Source organism: Mixophyes fleayi, chromosome 2 (genome assembly GCF_038048845.1).
Source record: "Mixophyes fleayi isolate aMixFle1 chromosome 2, aMixFle1.hap1, whole genome shotgun sequence".
Classification (NCBI taxonomy): Eukaryota; Metazoa; Chordata; class Amphibia; order Anura; family Limnodynastidae; genus Mixophyes; species Mixophyes fleayi.
Genome location: NC_134403.1, coordinates 287,810,623 through 287,823,181, shown reverse-complemented (window position 1 = coordinate 287,823,181; position 12,559 = coordinate 287,810,623).

Genomic DNA, 12,559 nt, shown 5'->3' with positions numbered 1-12,559 from the left:
CAGGGCCTGATCAACCACTAGGCTGAACAGACTGGGGGGCTGGGTCCTGGGGGGCACAGCGTGGCACACTATCAAGCTGTTTTTTGTTGTTGTTGTTGTTTTTCCTAAAAATGCTGACGATCAGCTTCTTCCTCTTCTAATGGGGAAGCCCCAGGCCTTGAAGAGGGCAGTCCTGCATGTCCCTGTACCCAATCAGGCTGAGGCAGGCAGCTAACAGCACAATGAAAGGGGACATTGTTTGCTGGGGGGGTTAGTGTAGTGTGAGCTGAAGGGGGACATTGTGTGCTGGGGGGATAGTGTAGTGTGAGCTGAAGGGGGTCCTTGTGTGCTGGGGGAGTATTGTGAGCGGAAGGGGGAACATTATGTGTTGAAGGGGGGCAGTGTGTGCAGAAGGGGGACATTGTGTGTTGAGGGGGCGTGGGACATTGTGTGCTGAAGGTGGGGGGGCATTGTGTGCTGAAGGGGAGGCAGTGTATGCTTAAAGAGGGACAGTGTATGCTGAAGGAGGGGATTGTGTGAGCTGAATGGGGACATTGTGTGCTGAGGAAGGTAGTGTAAGTTTAAGGGGATACTTTGTGTGCTGAAGGGGGGCAGTGTGGGACATTGTGTGCTGGGGGTAGTGTAGTGTGAGCTGAAGGGGGACATGCTGAGGGGGGGATCATGTGAGGTGAAGGGGGACATTGTGTGCTGAGGGAGTAGGCTATTGTGTGAGCTGAAGGGGGATATAGTGTGCTGAAGGGGGGACATTGTGTGCTGAAGGAGGGGCAGTGTGTGCTGAAGGGGGGACATTGTGTGCTGAGGGAGGTAGTGTGAGTTTAAGGGGATACTTTGTGTGCTGAAGGGGGGCAGTGTGGAACATTGTGTGCTGGGGGGTAGTGTAGTGTGAGCTGAAGGCGGACATGCTGAGGGGGGATCATGTGAGGTGAAGGGGGACATTGTGTGCTGAGGGAGTGGGCTATTGTGTGAGCTGAAGGGGGATATAGTGTGCTGAAGGGGGGGCATTGTGTGCTGAAGGAGGGGCAGTGTGTGCTGAAGGGGGGACATTGTGTGATGAAGGGGGGACAGTGTGTGATGAAGTGGGGACAGTGTGTGATGAAGGGGAGGCAATATGTGCTAAAGGAGAGACATTGTGTGCTGAGGAGGGACATTGTGTGCGCTGAGGGGGTAGTGTGTGTGCTGAGGGGGGGTAGTGTGTGTGCTGACGGAGGGGTAGTGTGAGTGTTGAGGGAGTATTGTGTGCGCTGAAGCAAGGACATTGTGTGCTGAAGGGGGACATTGTGTGCTGAAGAGGGGACAGTGTGTGCTAAAGGGGGAAAAGTGTGTGCTGAAGGAGGGGCAGTGTGTGCTGAAGAAGATGCAGGGTGTGCTGAAGGGGAAGGCAGGGTGTGCTGAAGGAGGGCAGGGTGTGGTAAATGGCACAGTGTATTGAGGGGGGCAGTGGGATAATGGGTACGGTGATCTAATAGCTGGGGGGAAGAGCAACTGGAAGGTATGTGGAGGGAGTTAAGGTGGATGATGAATTGTCTGGGTGGGCAGTAGGTGATGAAATAACTTGGGAAGTGGGTGATGAAATTGCAAGGGGCGTCATGAAGATCCTTTGTGGTTGAGGAAATGTCTGCTGGGTGGGCATGATCTCTGTATTGTGTGGTGTTCATGAGGATGCTCTCTAAAGAACCTAACCATTGAGGGTTTGTAATATTTGCACATTTTCAAAACAGAATTCCAACTTTCCAGAAGACAGCTAAACGACTACAAAGCTGCAAGAACATGCAAGAAAGAATAACAAGAACAGGTAAGAGAATCTATCTACATTTGTTTGCTGGAGAATACTCCTGAATTTCCCTTTAATGATTTCAGTGTGGGGGGCTATGTGTGTATTAGTCTAGAGCATTCAGAACCCTTAAACAGGCCCAGCTTCTACTTGTACTTTTTGTATTAAATTTGTGACTGTATAAAAGTGGGTTTACAGTAGTGGACAACCCAACAAAAATGACAACAAAGAAAAACTGAAAGAGCACAACCACTACAGCTTCCAATAATATGCATTCTATACTGGGCAGGTGCACCAAAAAGGCATATTACTGAGTCCATATTAAGAATTTATGTCTAGAGATGTAGAATGGGGGAAGGAATAAGCGTGCAAGTTTAGGCCAAGTACAGTAAAGGTGTGCTCATGTAATCCCTATATAGTGGATACAGTCATAAGTACACCTGTATGAGGCTTTTCTGTTGCAGGTGCTCTACCATCGCAGAATGAGGTGCCCCTCTCACAATGTGAAATAGCCCAGCCTGTTCAAACCACATATATCTTTTCCTTGCAGAGCCTCATTGCAAATGACAGGCCGGGAGTTTCTTTATAATTCATAGTTAGACTGTAGCACCTTTATAAAATGAGTGAAGTCACCTCCAGTAATACCTCCGTCGCTTCAAGGACAATCAGGTAAATCTAGGTCCCATCCTTGGAGTCCAGAATCCATTTGGTGTTCCCAAAGTTAGATTTCCTTGTTTATCTCTACAGCTCAAAATCCCTCATATGTCTCAATAAGTGCAGATCTGGGGTCCACACTACAAATGTGTGCAATGATTGATAAAGTCCTGGTGATGAGTAATAAACTGTGTGCCTCCCTCACATTTATGTGGTCCAACAGCTCACCTGAGTATGATGTTAGCTGTGTTTGACCCATAGGTAGGTACTACGTTTTGGGTTTTGGGTCTAGTTTAAGGCAACCAAAGCTTATTATCATATCTACATACAATTCCCATATCTACACCAGACACCTATATACATTGCAACCAGACTGTTACATGAAAAATGGATTTCACCTTTAGATTTGGTTGTCAGTTGAAGAGATATAGGAATGTGCTGGATATATCAAAGTTTCTGGATGAGAGCAATATTTAGTCTCTAATAATAGATTAGAATATATTAGTTGGATAATGTAACACAGTATTTGCCAGTATGTCAACATTTCATAGTTACAGAACAGGCTAGAATTAAGAAGATGTTCTTAGGATTTGGGGAATACCTCCTTACAGAATACTTTTCTGCTAGTCAGCATGGTCGCCCACATCTTCCCTGTCCTCACTACCATATTTTTTTACAAATCAATCTATCTTCAAGCCATTCATTTGAATTTGCCATTAGTCAAGCAATTTTCATTGTTGCTGTGGGATATTATTCTTTTGGCATTACATCAATCTGGAAGCCGCCTTCTGCTCTCGAAGTAATATCCTTCCACATAAAGCTTGCAGTGGTCTGTTTTCTACAATGTTAAGCGTCTTGGGTTGCTCTCATTTATAGTAAAGCTTGCAATGGTCTGTTTTCAAGGATATTAGGCAGCTTGGGTTGCTTTCATTACATGTAAAATACTGCAGTGCCTCTGACATAGCATTTGATGCCAGCTTAAGTTCTACCCTTGGACCTGTTTCTCACATCTCCCATGTCTGGCTTTAAATATGATTAATGATATCCATCTACTGTAAGCAAATATCTACATATTCTCTCTTGTATTCATAATTACAATGCAAATCTTTAAGAGAAAAGGCTACTAAACATATTTTACTAACATATTTTCCCATTGTTCAACTGAGAAATAAACTTGGAATAGCCAGATTGAGACATTTACACATTACACTTTAGCATTCTTGTGGATAAAAGCTAACAATGTCAAAGGAGCCTATTTGGAAAAATGATTTTTCAAGCATCTATGAACACTGTATATGAAAACTCCAGTCTTGTCTTCTCAATACTGAAACTTACAATATTTTATTCCCGGTGCCTGATCTTTTTAAAAATAAAAATCTTCTGTTTGTCATGTTGAAGTATGTTGTTGCTGAACTATGAGCTACTACTAAAGGTTACCAAAACTCTCAGGCCACTAGTTCTCAGGCCACAGAATTTTGGCACAACATTTTGTTTTTATGTGCTGATAGGGAATACATTGCATTATATTATAAACATAAGATTTAAAACTATGTTTTAATCCTGTAGATCAGTGATCTGTAGACATCAGATACAAGCAGTCAATAATACAAATTTTGTATAACAACTTTTGCCATAGAGAAGGTATGAAGCATAATAGGTTTCTAATTCAGAAATTTAAATTGCTACTTGTTTATTCATATTAATGATCTTCAGCTACCCTGCTGTGAAATACTGCTGTTCAGTACCTTTACTGTAGTTTTCATTAATGCTTTTGCTGTCTGACACTCCCAAATCCTATTTACAAGTGGTCTCCAGAACATCTTTAGAGAAATTCCTGTCTTTGTAAATAGTAAATATCCTATATGAAATAATGTTGTTAAGAATGTCATTGGATGACATGTGCCCCGAGGGTGTGTGTGATTATGCCATGGTGTGGAAAAGCATCACTATGATGCAGGCATGGAAGATGCAGCGAATTAAGCGCGAATTAAGAACGAAATATGGCTGCACATAAATAATATGAATGCTATTATTCCAAATTTAAGAACTGTTGATGAAGTTAGAAGATATAATGAAACTACAAAAGAAGTGTAATTACAAAGCCATTGAACAGCACAAGCATGTCAATGAAACAGGTTGGGGATAAAATGGAGCTAATACCTCTGAAATTGAGAGCAGTAGCTAAATATATATATTACAGGCTTATATGGAATTGTTTTTATTTAAAATTGATTTGTGAACTAATGTAGTGTTTACAACTTTAATCCATTATTAGGGGCATATTCAATTAGCTTTTTGATTCGCGGTAACGCGCGTTGCCGCGAAAAGTGCGCGTTCTTGCGGGTATTACGGTACCGCATTAACGCGGATTTTCGTTTGCAACCCTATGGGCTGCGAACGAAAATCCACGTTATTGCGGTACCGTGTATTACGTTTCGCGGCTGTTCCGGCGCGTTACCGCGAATCCAAAAGCTAATTGAATATGCCCCTTACAATGGTAGTCAATGGCCTTGTGTCATTCAATATTATTAGTACTTTGAATGCCATTACACCCTAACAAATAGCATATGTTTTCTGAGAAAATAATTAAGGATCAATAGTATCAACAGTATATTTCACAAGGAAATGTAGCAATAATTCCTCAACACAAGAAAGTAAACTGCATGCTCATTGAAAACGGCTTTCAAGTAAATGCTTCAACAAAAGGGAGAAAGATATGTAATTGTTTGTCTATTTAGGTTATCACATTGAAGTGGTTTAATTAGAATAACATCTTTACTTTTCTAAATTTTAATTTTGTAGAAACATTTGTTTCATTGCTTATGTTTTAAGGTGTGTATATATTTATGTCACTGGTGCCTATATCTTTTCTTATTTTTGATGACCGTGAACAACTTGAGCAATATCAAAAATCAAAATCCTTTGCCACATGAAACCAAAGAGCTGTCAGAAATATGCGTTATGTGAGCTGTCAGAATCAGCCTCATGACATCGACCCATCAGAAAGTGAAGATGAGAGATAAAGCCTCTCAAGGTTATCACCCAAACCCTCGAACATGGCTCAAAGAACTTAATCTGATGGTAATTGCTATCTATTCTGCTATTATGGCCAGGTGTAGGATAAAGAAAAAGGTCCAGGCAAAAAGAGAATAAGAAAAACTAACTACAGACACATGCACCAGAATTTTCTTGTCTGGATAACATATATGTGTTTCTTTATATAGCATGATGTTAGAGATAGGCCATGTTATAAAGTGAACATGTAGCATGGATTTTATATTATTTATTTTAGTTGTAACATTAATCATTACATACTAGCATTTTTTTCTTTAGTAATTCTAATTAAATGTATCGCTCTATAGATTTATAAGTTATGGCTCACATTATTGTAAACATCTCCTAAGGCATAATAACTGTTGATAATTAAATTAGATGTGATGTACACTTAGAACCTCAAATAGGTATGACTTTAAAAGACATGCTACACTGCAAAGGGAAAGAAATTAATAAGTCTGTTCTCATTACAAATATGTATGGCGGTGTAGTGCAGGCAAACTATATACTTAACATGCATTGTATGGACAGTATGTTAACTTTTTTAAATTTGTACCCATTGCATTGAAACACAGTATACTATAGTTGAAAATTGTAGCATGAAGATGTATTTGCCCTGAACTTTAAACTGACACCATAGTTCATTTGTGTAATTTTCTTGAGTACTTACAACTGAAATATTGCTGAATATCATGATCCTTCATCATCTGTCAGTTTTCCCATTTGCTGGAGCAGTGCCGTAACTAGACATTTTAGTGCCGTGGGCGAGACAGGGCACCGGCGCCCCCCATTTAAGTGGGAGTGACATTTTCCATGTGGGTGTGGCCAACCAAATGTGGGAGTGTGGCTAGCACTTAACTGAAATTCTGTTACATGTCTGCGGACCCAAAGGGAACCCAGGGTTTACCACAGGTATTGTGACATCTGTGAGGAAGACAGCGTAGAGTTCTGTGTCAGTATATGAAAGATTTTACGCTCTAGGGGCATCCTTGAGGTGATGTCAGGGCAACGTCTGAAAGTTTTGTCTGTTTTATTTTTTATCCCCTAAAGCCAATAACAAGACTGCAGATGGAAACTCACAGACATATTAAGAGGATGCTGCAGAATAAACAAATAACATGAGGATGATTCTCCTACCAGAAGGTACATGTGGGATGTGTGTTATGGTCAGAAATCTTCATGTCTTTGTAAAATGAAGAAGAGAGAGAGAGAGAGTGTGTGTGTGAGAGAGAGATGGGGGAGGGAGAGAGAGAGATGGAGGAGGGAGAGAGAGAGAGTGTGTGTGAGAGAGATGGGGGAGGGAGAGAGAGAGAGAGATGGGGGAGAGAGAGAGAGTGTGTGAGAGAGAGATGGGGAGAGAGTGAGAGAGAGAGAGAGAGATGGGGAGGAAGAGAGAGAGTGTGTGTGAGAGAGATGGGGGAGAGAGAGAGAGTGTGTGTGAGAGAGAGATGGGGGAGAGAGGGAGACAGAGATGGGGAGGGAGAGAGAGAGTGTATGTGTGAGAGAGATGAGGGAGAGAGAGAGAGAGATGGGAGAGAGAGATGGGAGGGAGAGAGAGAGAGAGAGAGAGAGATGGGAAGGGAGAGAGAGAGAGACGTCTTTTATACATAGCCTGCTAGAGGTAAGTACTTCTCAAAGTCAAACCAGTAATTTCCCAGTTTTATAAGGAGGCCCTCTAATGTCAAATTAGTTTTCAGGTTATCTCTGACAAGGAAATACCATTAACTACTTTAATGGGGGCTCTAATAATATTATTTCTTTTAGTTATGTATTTAAAGAGAAACCACTGGGGAGGATTTTTCACAATAAACCTTTGCTTATTTAACTAATCAGCAATATTTGTGGGCGCTGTTTGTTGAATACAGAGGGTGTAATGAAGGCAATTATGTGTCCGAGTTGAAATGATCAGCAGCGGCACCAAGCCAGTCAGGAAACGCGCGCAGAGACTGAGTGCTCCCAAATATGAGACCCGGAGGCGGGGGGGAAGGGGGGGTGGAATGCATTGCGTACATGGCAGCAACTTGTGTGTCAATAAATCTGTTTACTTATTACCGGTTATTTGCCGAAATGAGCTGTAGAGTTGGTGCGGACCCCCCAGCGTTGCCATGGAAACGGCAGCATCCACAGGACTATTCGGAGGAAATTCCCTGCTCCGCTCTCAGGACAAAGAAAATGAGAGAGAGAGAGAGAGACTACCTTTTACTTCCGCAGTGGAACGCATGTGCGTTCCACCAACAGAAAGTTCAGCATTTGAAACGCAAGTTTGCATTCCAAATGCTGAACTTCCTGTCAGTGGAACTATGCATTCCACTGCGGAAGTAAGGGGCTGTAGATGCAGAGCCAGGTAGCGGGCGGCTGCTGCGCCCTCTTGAGCTTGCTCCCTGGGCGACGGCACCGCCCGCACCACCCTAGTTACGGCTCTGTGCTGGAGTGTCCCAGAATTTTCATCAGGACCTTCATCTGGCTGCTGTAGCTTCTTTGGCATGCTTTGCATAATTCCTATATTATAAAATATGGCACATACTGCTATTATTTTGCAGATAACTCTTGTGGCCAGATCGGTCAAGACAGCAACATCTAGCTTTCAGCAAAGCAGAGATCCTGTCTATGACTCATCTAGTGTAGGCATGTCTCAAAAAGTAGACATTTGGTATTGTGTACTGGATTGGGTTCTCATCACTTAAAATAGCCACAGTGAGATTGCGGTTTTAAGGCGGCAATGGGCGGACCCGTTTACAGTGCTCATTACTGTGAGATGATCACTGAAGAGCTGAAGCCTAAAATTCAAACAAAACACAGAGGACTGCTATCCAGGGGTGTTGTGTTATTGCATAACAATGCATGTCCGCACACCACTTATACTGTCTCAACACTCTCCAAACACTTGGTTCTGAGGTGTTAAGGCATCCTCCCTGTTGTCCTGATCTTGCCCCATCAGACTATCACCTGTTTGGTCCCCTGAAAGAAGGCTTAAGAGGACGAAGATTCAAGTATGATGTAGAGGTGAAGACAGTCATGCATTCGTGGCTCGCAGCTCAGACTAAAATATCTTTTAATGAGGGAATACAAAAGGTTGTTGACAGATGGACAAAGTGTATTGAAAAGCAGAGAGATTATGATGAAAAATAATGTATTTGCCTTTTCTGAAAGTTGATTAAAATAAATTCTACAGACAGAGTGCAGATAAGTTTTGACTAACCCTGTCCCGATGGCTCGGATCCAGGGCTCATTGCTTGGGGCGTTAATTGGGGATTGTATCGGAGCTCTGTTTGAGGGGAACGAATCAGTATCTGTCCAATGGGTACAGACAGTATTACAGGATTTAGAGAAGACTTGTAGGGAGAGAGGTTTTCTAACAGAGGATCTATATGTTTGACTTGATATGTGCCTATGGTCTGAGGAAAACTACAATCCTGTGGAATCTGGTACGCAGATAATTTGCACTTTTTCACCTAGATGTGCACACATGGAGATTCATGTGTTTGATATTCTACCGATTTGCTACATTATTTGGTGAATAAATTGGTGGACCACACTTGCATGGTGGAATTTATACAATACTACACTATGGGGTAAATGTATCAAACTGCGAGTTTGCCAGCGTGTTGAAATCGCGGCAAATCGCGGGTGTTTTTTTTAAAGAAAACTGGAAATGTATCAAGCTGCGATTTTGAGACTCATGTTCAAAATCGCTGGTCATCTCTGGCGATTTTGAGCGATGTAAACACTGACGAGTTTAGCTAACTCTCCTGTGTTTGGCAAACACATCACTGTTACACTGCCCTGGTAAAAAGTGATAGAACAGATAAAAGTAAAAAAAAAACAAAAGCGTGAGGTTCCCTCACTATTCATGCTTAACCCTAGTGCTGCCTGACTAGTGCTGGTCCCGTGAAAATCGGGGAAAAATTTAGCGTGGGGTCCCCCCAATTTTCACTTTACCAGCACTAGGCAAACCAGCCAGGGTTGGCGGCACTATAGCAGGGGGACACGCGGCAGGGGTCCCCCTGCCATAATGACTAACAAACCCTAGGCTGTTCAGCACTGGGCTGGATTCCCTAGGGAGTGGGGTCCGCTGAAAAAAACGAGTGGGCCCCCCCCCCCCCTAGAAAGAACCAGCCCAGTGCTGATAGCACTAGGGCTCTTCCTACTACCCCTCGGCTGTGGGTAGTAGGGTAATACGGTGGTAAATAGTAGAAAAAAATAAACTGACACCAATTTTGTTTGTGGAACTACAAGTCCCAGCCAGCCAGGTTGCCCTAAAAACTGTGGCCATGCTGGTGCTTGTATAACTACAAGCACCAGCATACCCACGGCAGCCAGGGCATGTTGGCACTTGGAGAACCACAAGTGCCAACATGCCCTGACATTCCTGGCTTGCTGGGCCCTGTAGTTCCACAAAGAAAAAAGTTAACAAAACAACAACACCCTTATACAAACCACACATATTTATTAAAAATAAAAAACCCACAATAAAGACACTAACAACCCTCTTTTTAACCACAACTATTTAATAAAAATATAAAAAACCAAATACTTACCAATGATGTCTTCTTTCTTGATCCAAAGTGTCCTTGTTTGCCCCAGTCCCTTATTATTTGTACATCCATCTTGTCGGCTTGCCCCAGTCCCAGCCATTTGTACCTCCATAAACGAATCTGTGCCAACTGGAACACTTCGCCCAGAAGGGGCCCATATTTGTAATATCCTGATTCTTTAGTCTTGATTGAAGTTAAAAAAAAAAAGAAGCCAGGAGCCACCGCAAACACCTCCTACCTAGTAGAAGGGTCCGTTCCGCAATGCTCTTACGCTGTTTGCGTAAGAGCTAAGTACTGTATTATGGTATTTTCCCACGCTAGTGGGGAAATCACATATTACAGTATTTAGCGCTTGCGCAATTAACGTAGCGCATTGCGCTACTTGCGTAAGCTGTAATACAGTAAATACAGCTTACGCAAGTAGCGTAGCGCATGCGCAATGCGCTACGTTAATTGCGTAAGCGCTAAATACTGTAATATGTGATTTCCCCACAAGCATGGGAAAATACCATCTGGCCGCAGGTTTCTTGAGGCTGCCGCTCTTAAATGAGCTAAGTGTGTGGTTTGGGACTTTACTTTTTGGACTACTATCATTCCTTGAGACCCACAAAGGTGGTGTTCACGCTGTGGTAAAATAGCGCCTTTTTATATCGATTGTTGTTTAATATATATATATATATGTATATATATATATATGCACAGTGCTGTAGAATATGGTGGATATATGTAAATAAATGAGCAAAGTTGTGATGCTAATGTATCAAGTAATATCAGTTGCAGCTGTCAATATGCAATCAGCCAATCAGAAGCGGCTAGCTAGTTCTGCTAAGAGTAATCCTCATCTTTACATTTTGTTGCATGAACCCTCAATCACCTGCAAGACATATGCCTCCTGAAAGAGTTATCTGTTCATCCCCCTTCCACATACTCCTATATTTTGCTGCCAGAGGCGCACACCTCGCTTCATAGCAGAGAAGTGTCAAGGTGTTGGCAGCTCCCAGAAAAGAACCACTTGGCTGGGATAGCTATCAGTGACACATCACGTCCTGCCAAGTTGCTCAGTCCTAAGAATACTGGTCATGAAGTACAATCTGAAGTCAAAGGATTGTAGAAAGTAGAATAGTGATGGACAAAGACAAAGTCAAGGTATTTGAGAAAATAGAATAGTGGTAGACAAAATTGCAGTCAAAGGATTGTAGAAGGTAAAGTCATAAAGTCAAACAAAACAAGTCTTCTTCAAAGCACAAGCAGAGAAATAAAAAACAAAACTTTGTTCCTGCAAAGGTTTGGTAATACTGATGGACTTTATAAAGGTTATGAGCAGGTGAGATTAATTATTTTGACTGACTTGATCTCTTCACTTAAGGGCTGATTGCAGAATAAGGAAAGCTGTGTAGTAGTCCAGAGTGCTGATTACAGGAATTGACAGTGTTTGTAACGGACATTGTGGGTAGTTTTCTGGCAGCTTTTATCTGGTTCTAGAGTTGTGAATCCTCACAGTACTTGTTTTCTGACAGCTGTCACCTGGAGCTAGTGTTGTGAATCCTTACAAGAAGTCTCTGGTGGAAATGTAGAGGCTATTGAAATGAAAATTAACTACTAAGATGGGATTAGAAGAAAGAATGTGGTGTGATTATTATCTGGTCTAGTCATATTTTCTGGTTAAGACCACCATATAAAAGACCTTAAAGTCTATGATCTGCTCCATGTTACTTTTGAAAAATCACTTTGTGTACTGGCAACAAATACTAGATTGTAAACACAAATGTGTAATGAGACTGTCTTTAAAATATGTGCACAGCACAGCAAAACTGTTATTAAACCTGTTCTCCACACACATACACTATATGGCATTATCTACAGATTGTGTAGAACAGTCACACATTCTTTACTAAAACCTATAAGCAATACCTGTAACTCAAGCTGTCTTTAAAAAATAGAAAGTATTTAACAATAGATTTTTCCAGATACCCATAATTTGGGTTAAGAAATAAGTGAATTCTTCTAAACCAGTGAAGGTAATGGCAGAGACTCAGGATCCTGTCAACTTATAAGTCTCAGTAGCAGAGCATTGTACTTCTAACCACATACAGGTCTACAGCTGTTCTAAATAATTTATGGTAAGTCTGTATATTTTTCTGGCCATTTAAGGGAAAATTACCACCGATTTATAAATATTTGTATTGTACAGGATCACACATTGACATTTCATATTATTCTTTCTAAGAAAATGAATGATTGGTCAGGCTTTGAGTAATGCAGTAGTCCCCAACAATTATAAGAAAATACATTCTTAAATAACTGGAGGAAGTTCACCAACAGCATGAAAACATTCTGGAATGTATCACTTGGATATTGGGAATAGTTTTAATGTCTTCTTAGTGCCGCTTTTGCTGAGATCTTCCAAAACAGAGGAAAGTTTTGAATATTTGTCTTTATCCATTCGGCCCAAAATAAGCACATATGAGACATGCAGTTCATAATATGTCACAAGGGGCTTTGGGAAATTGCTGAATATCGTAAATAAATGTTATCGTGGACATGG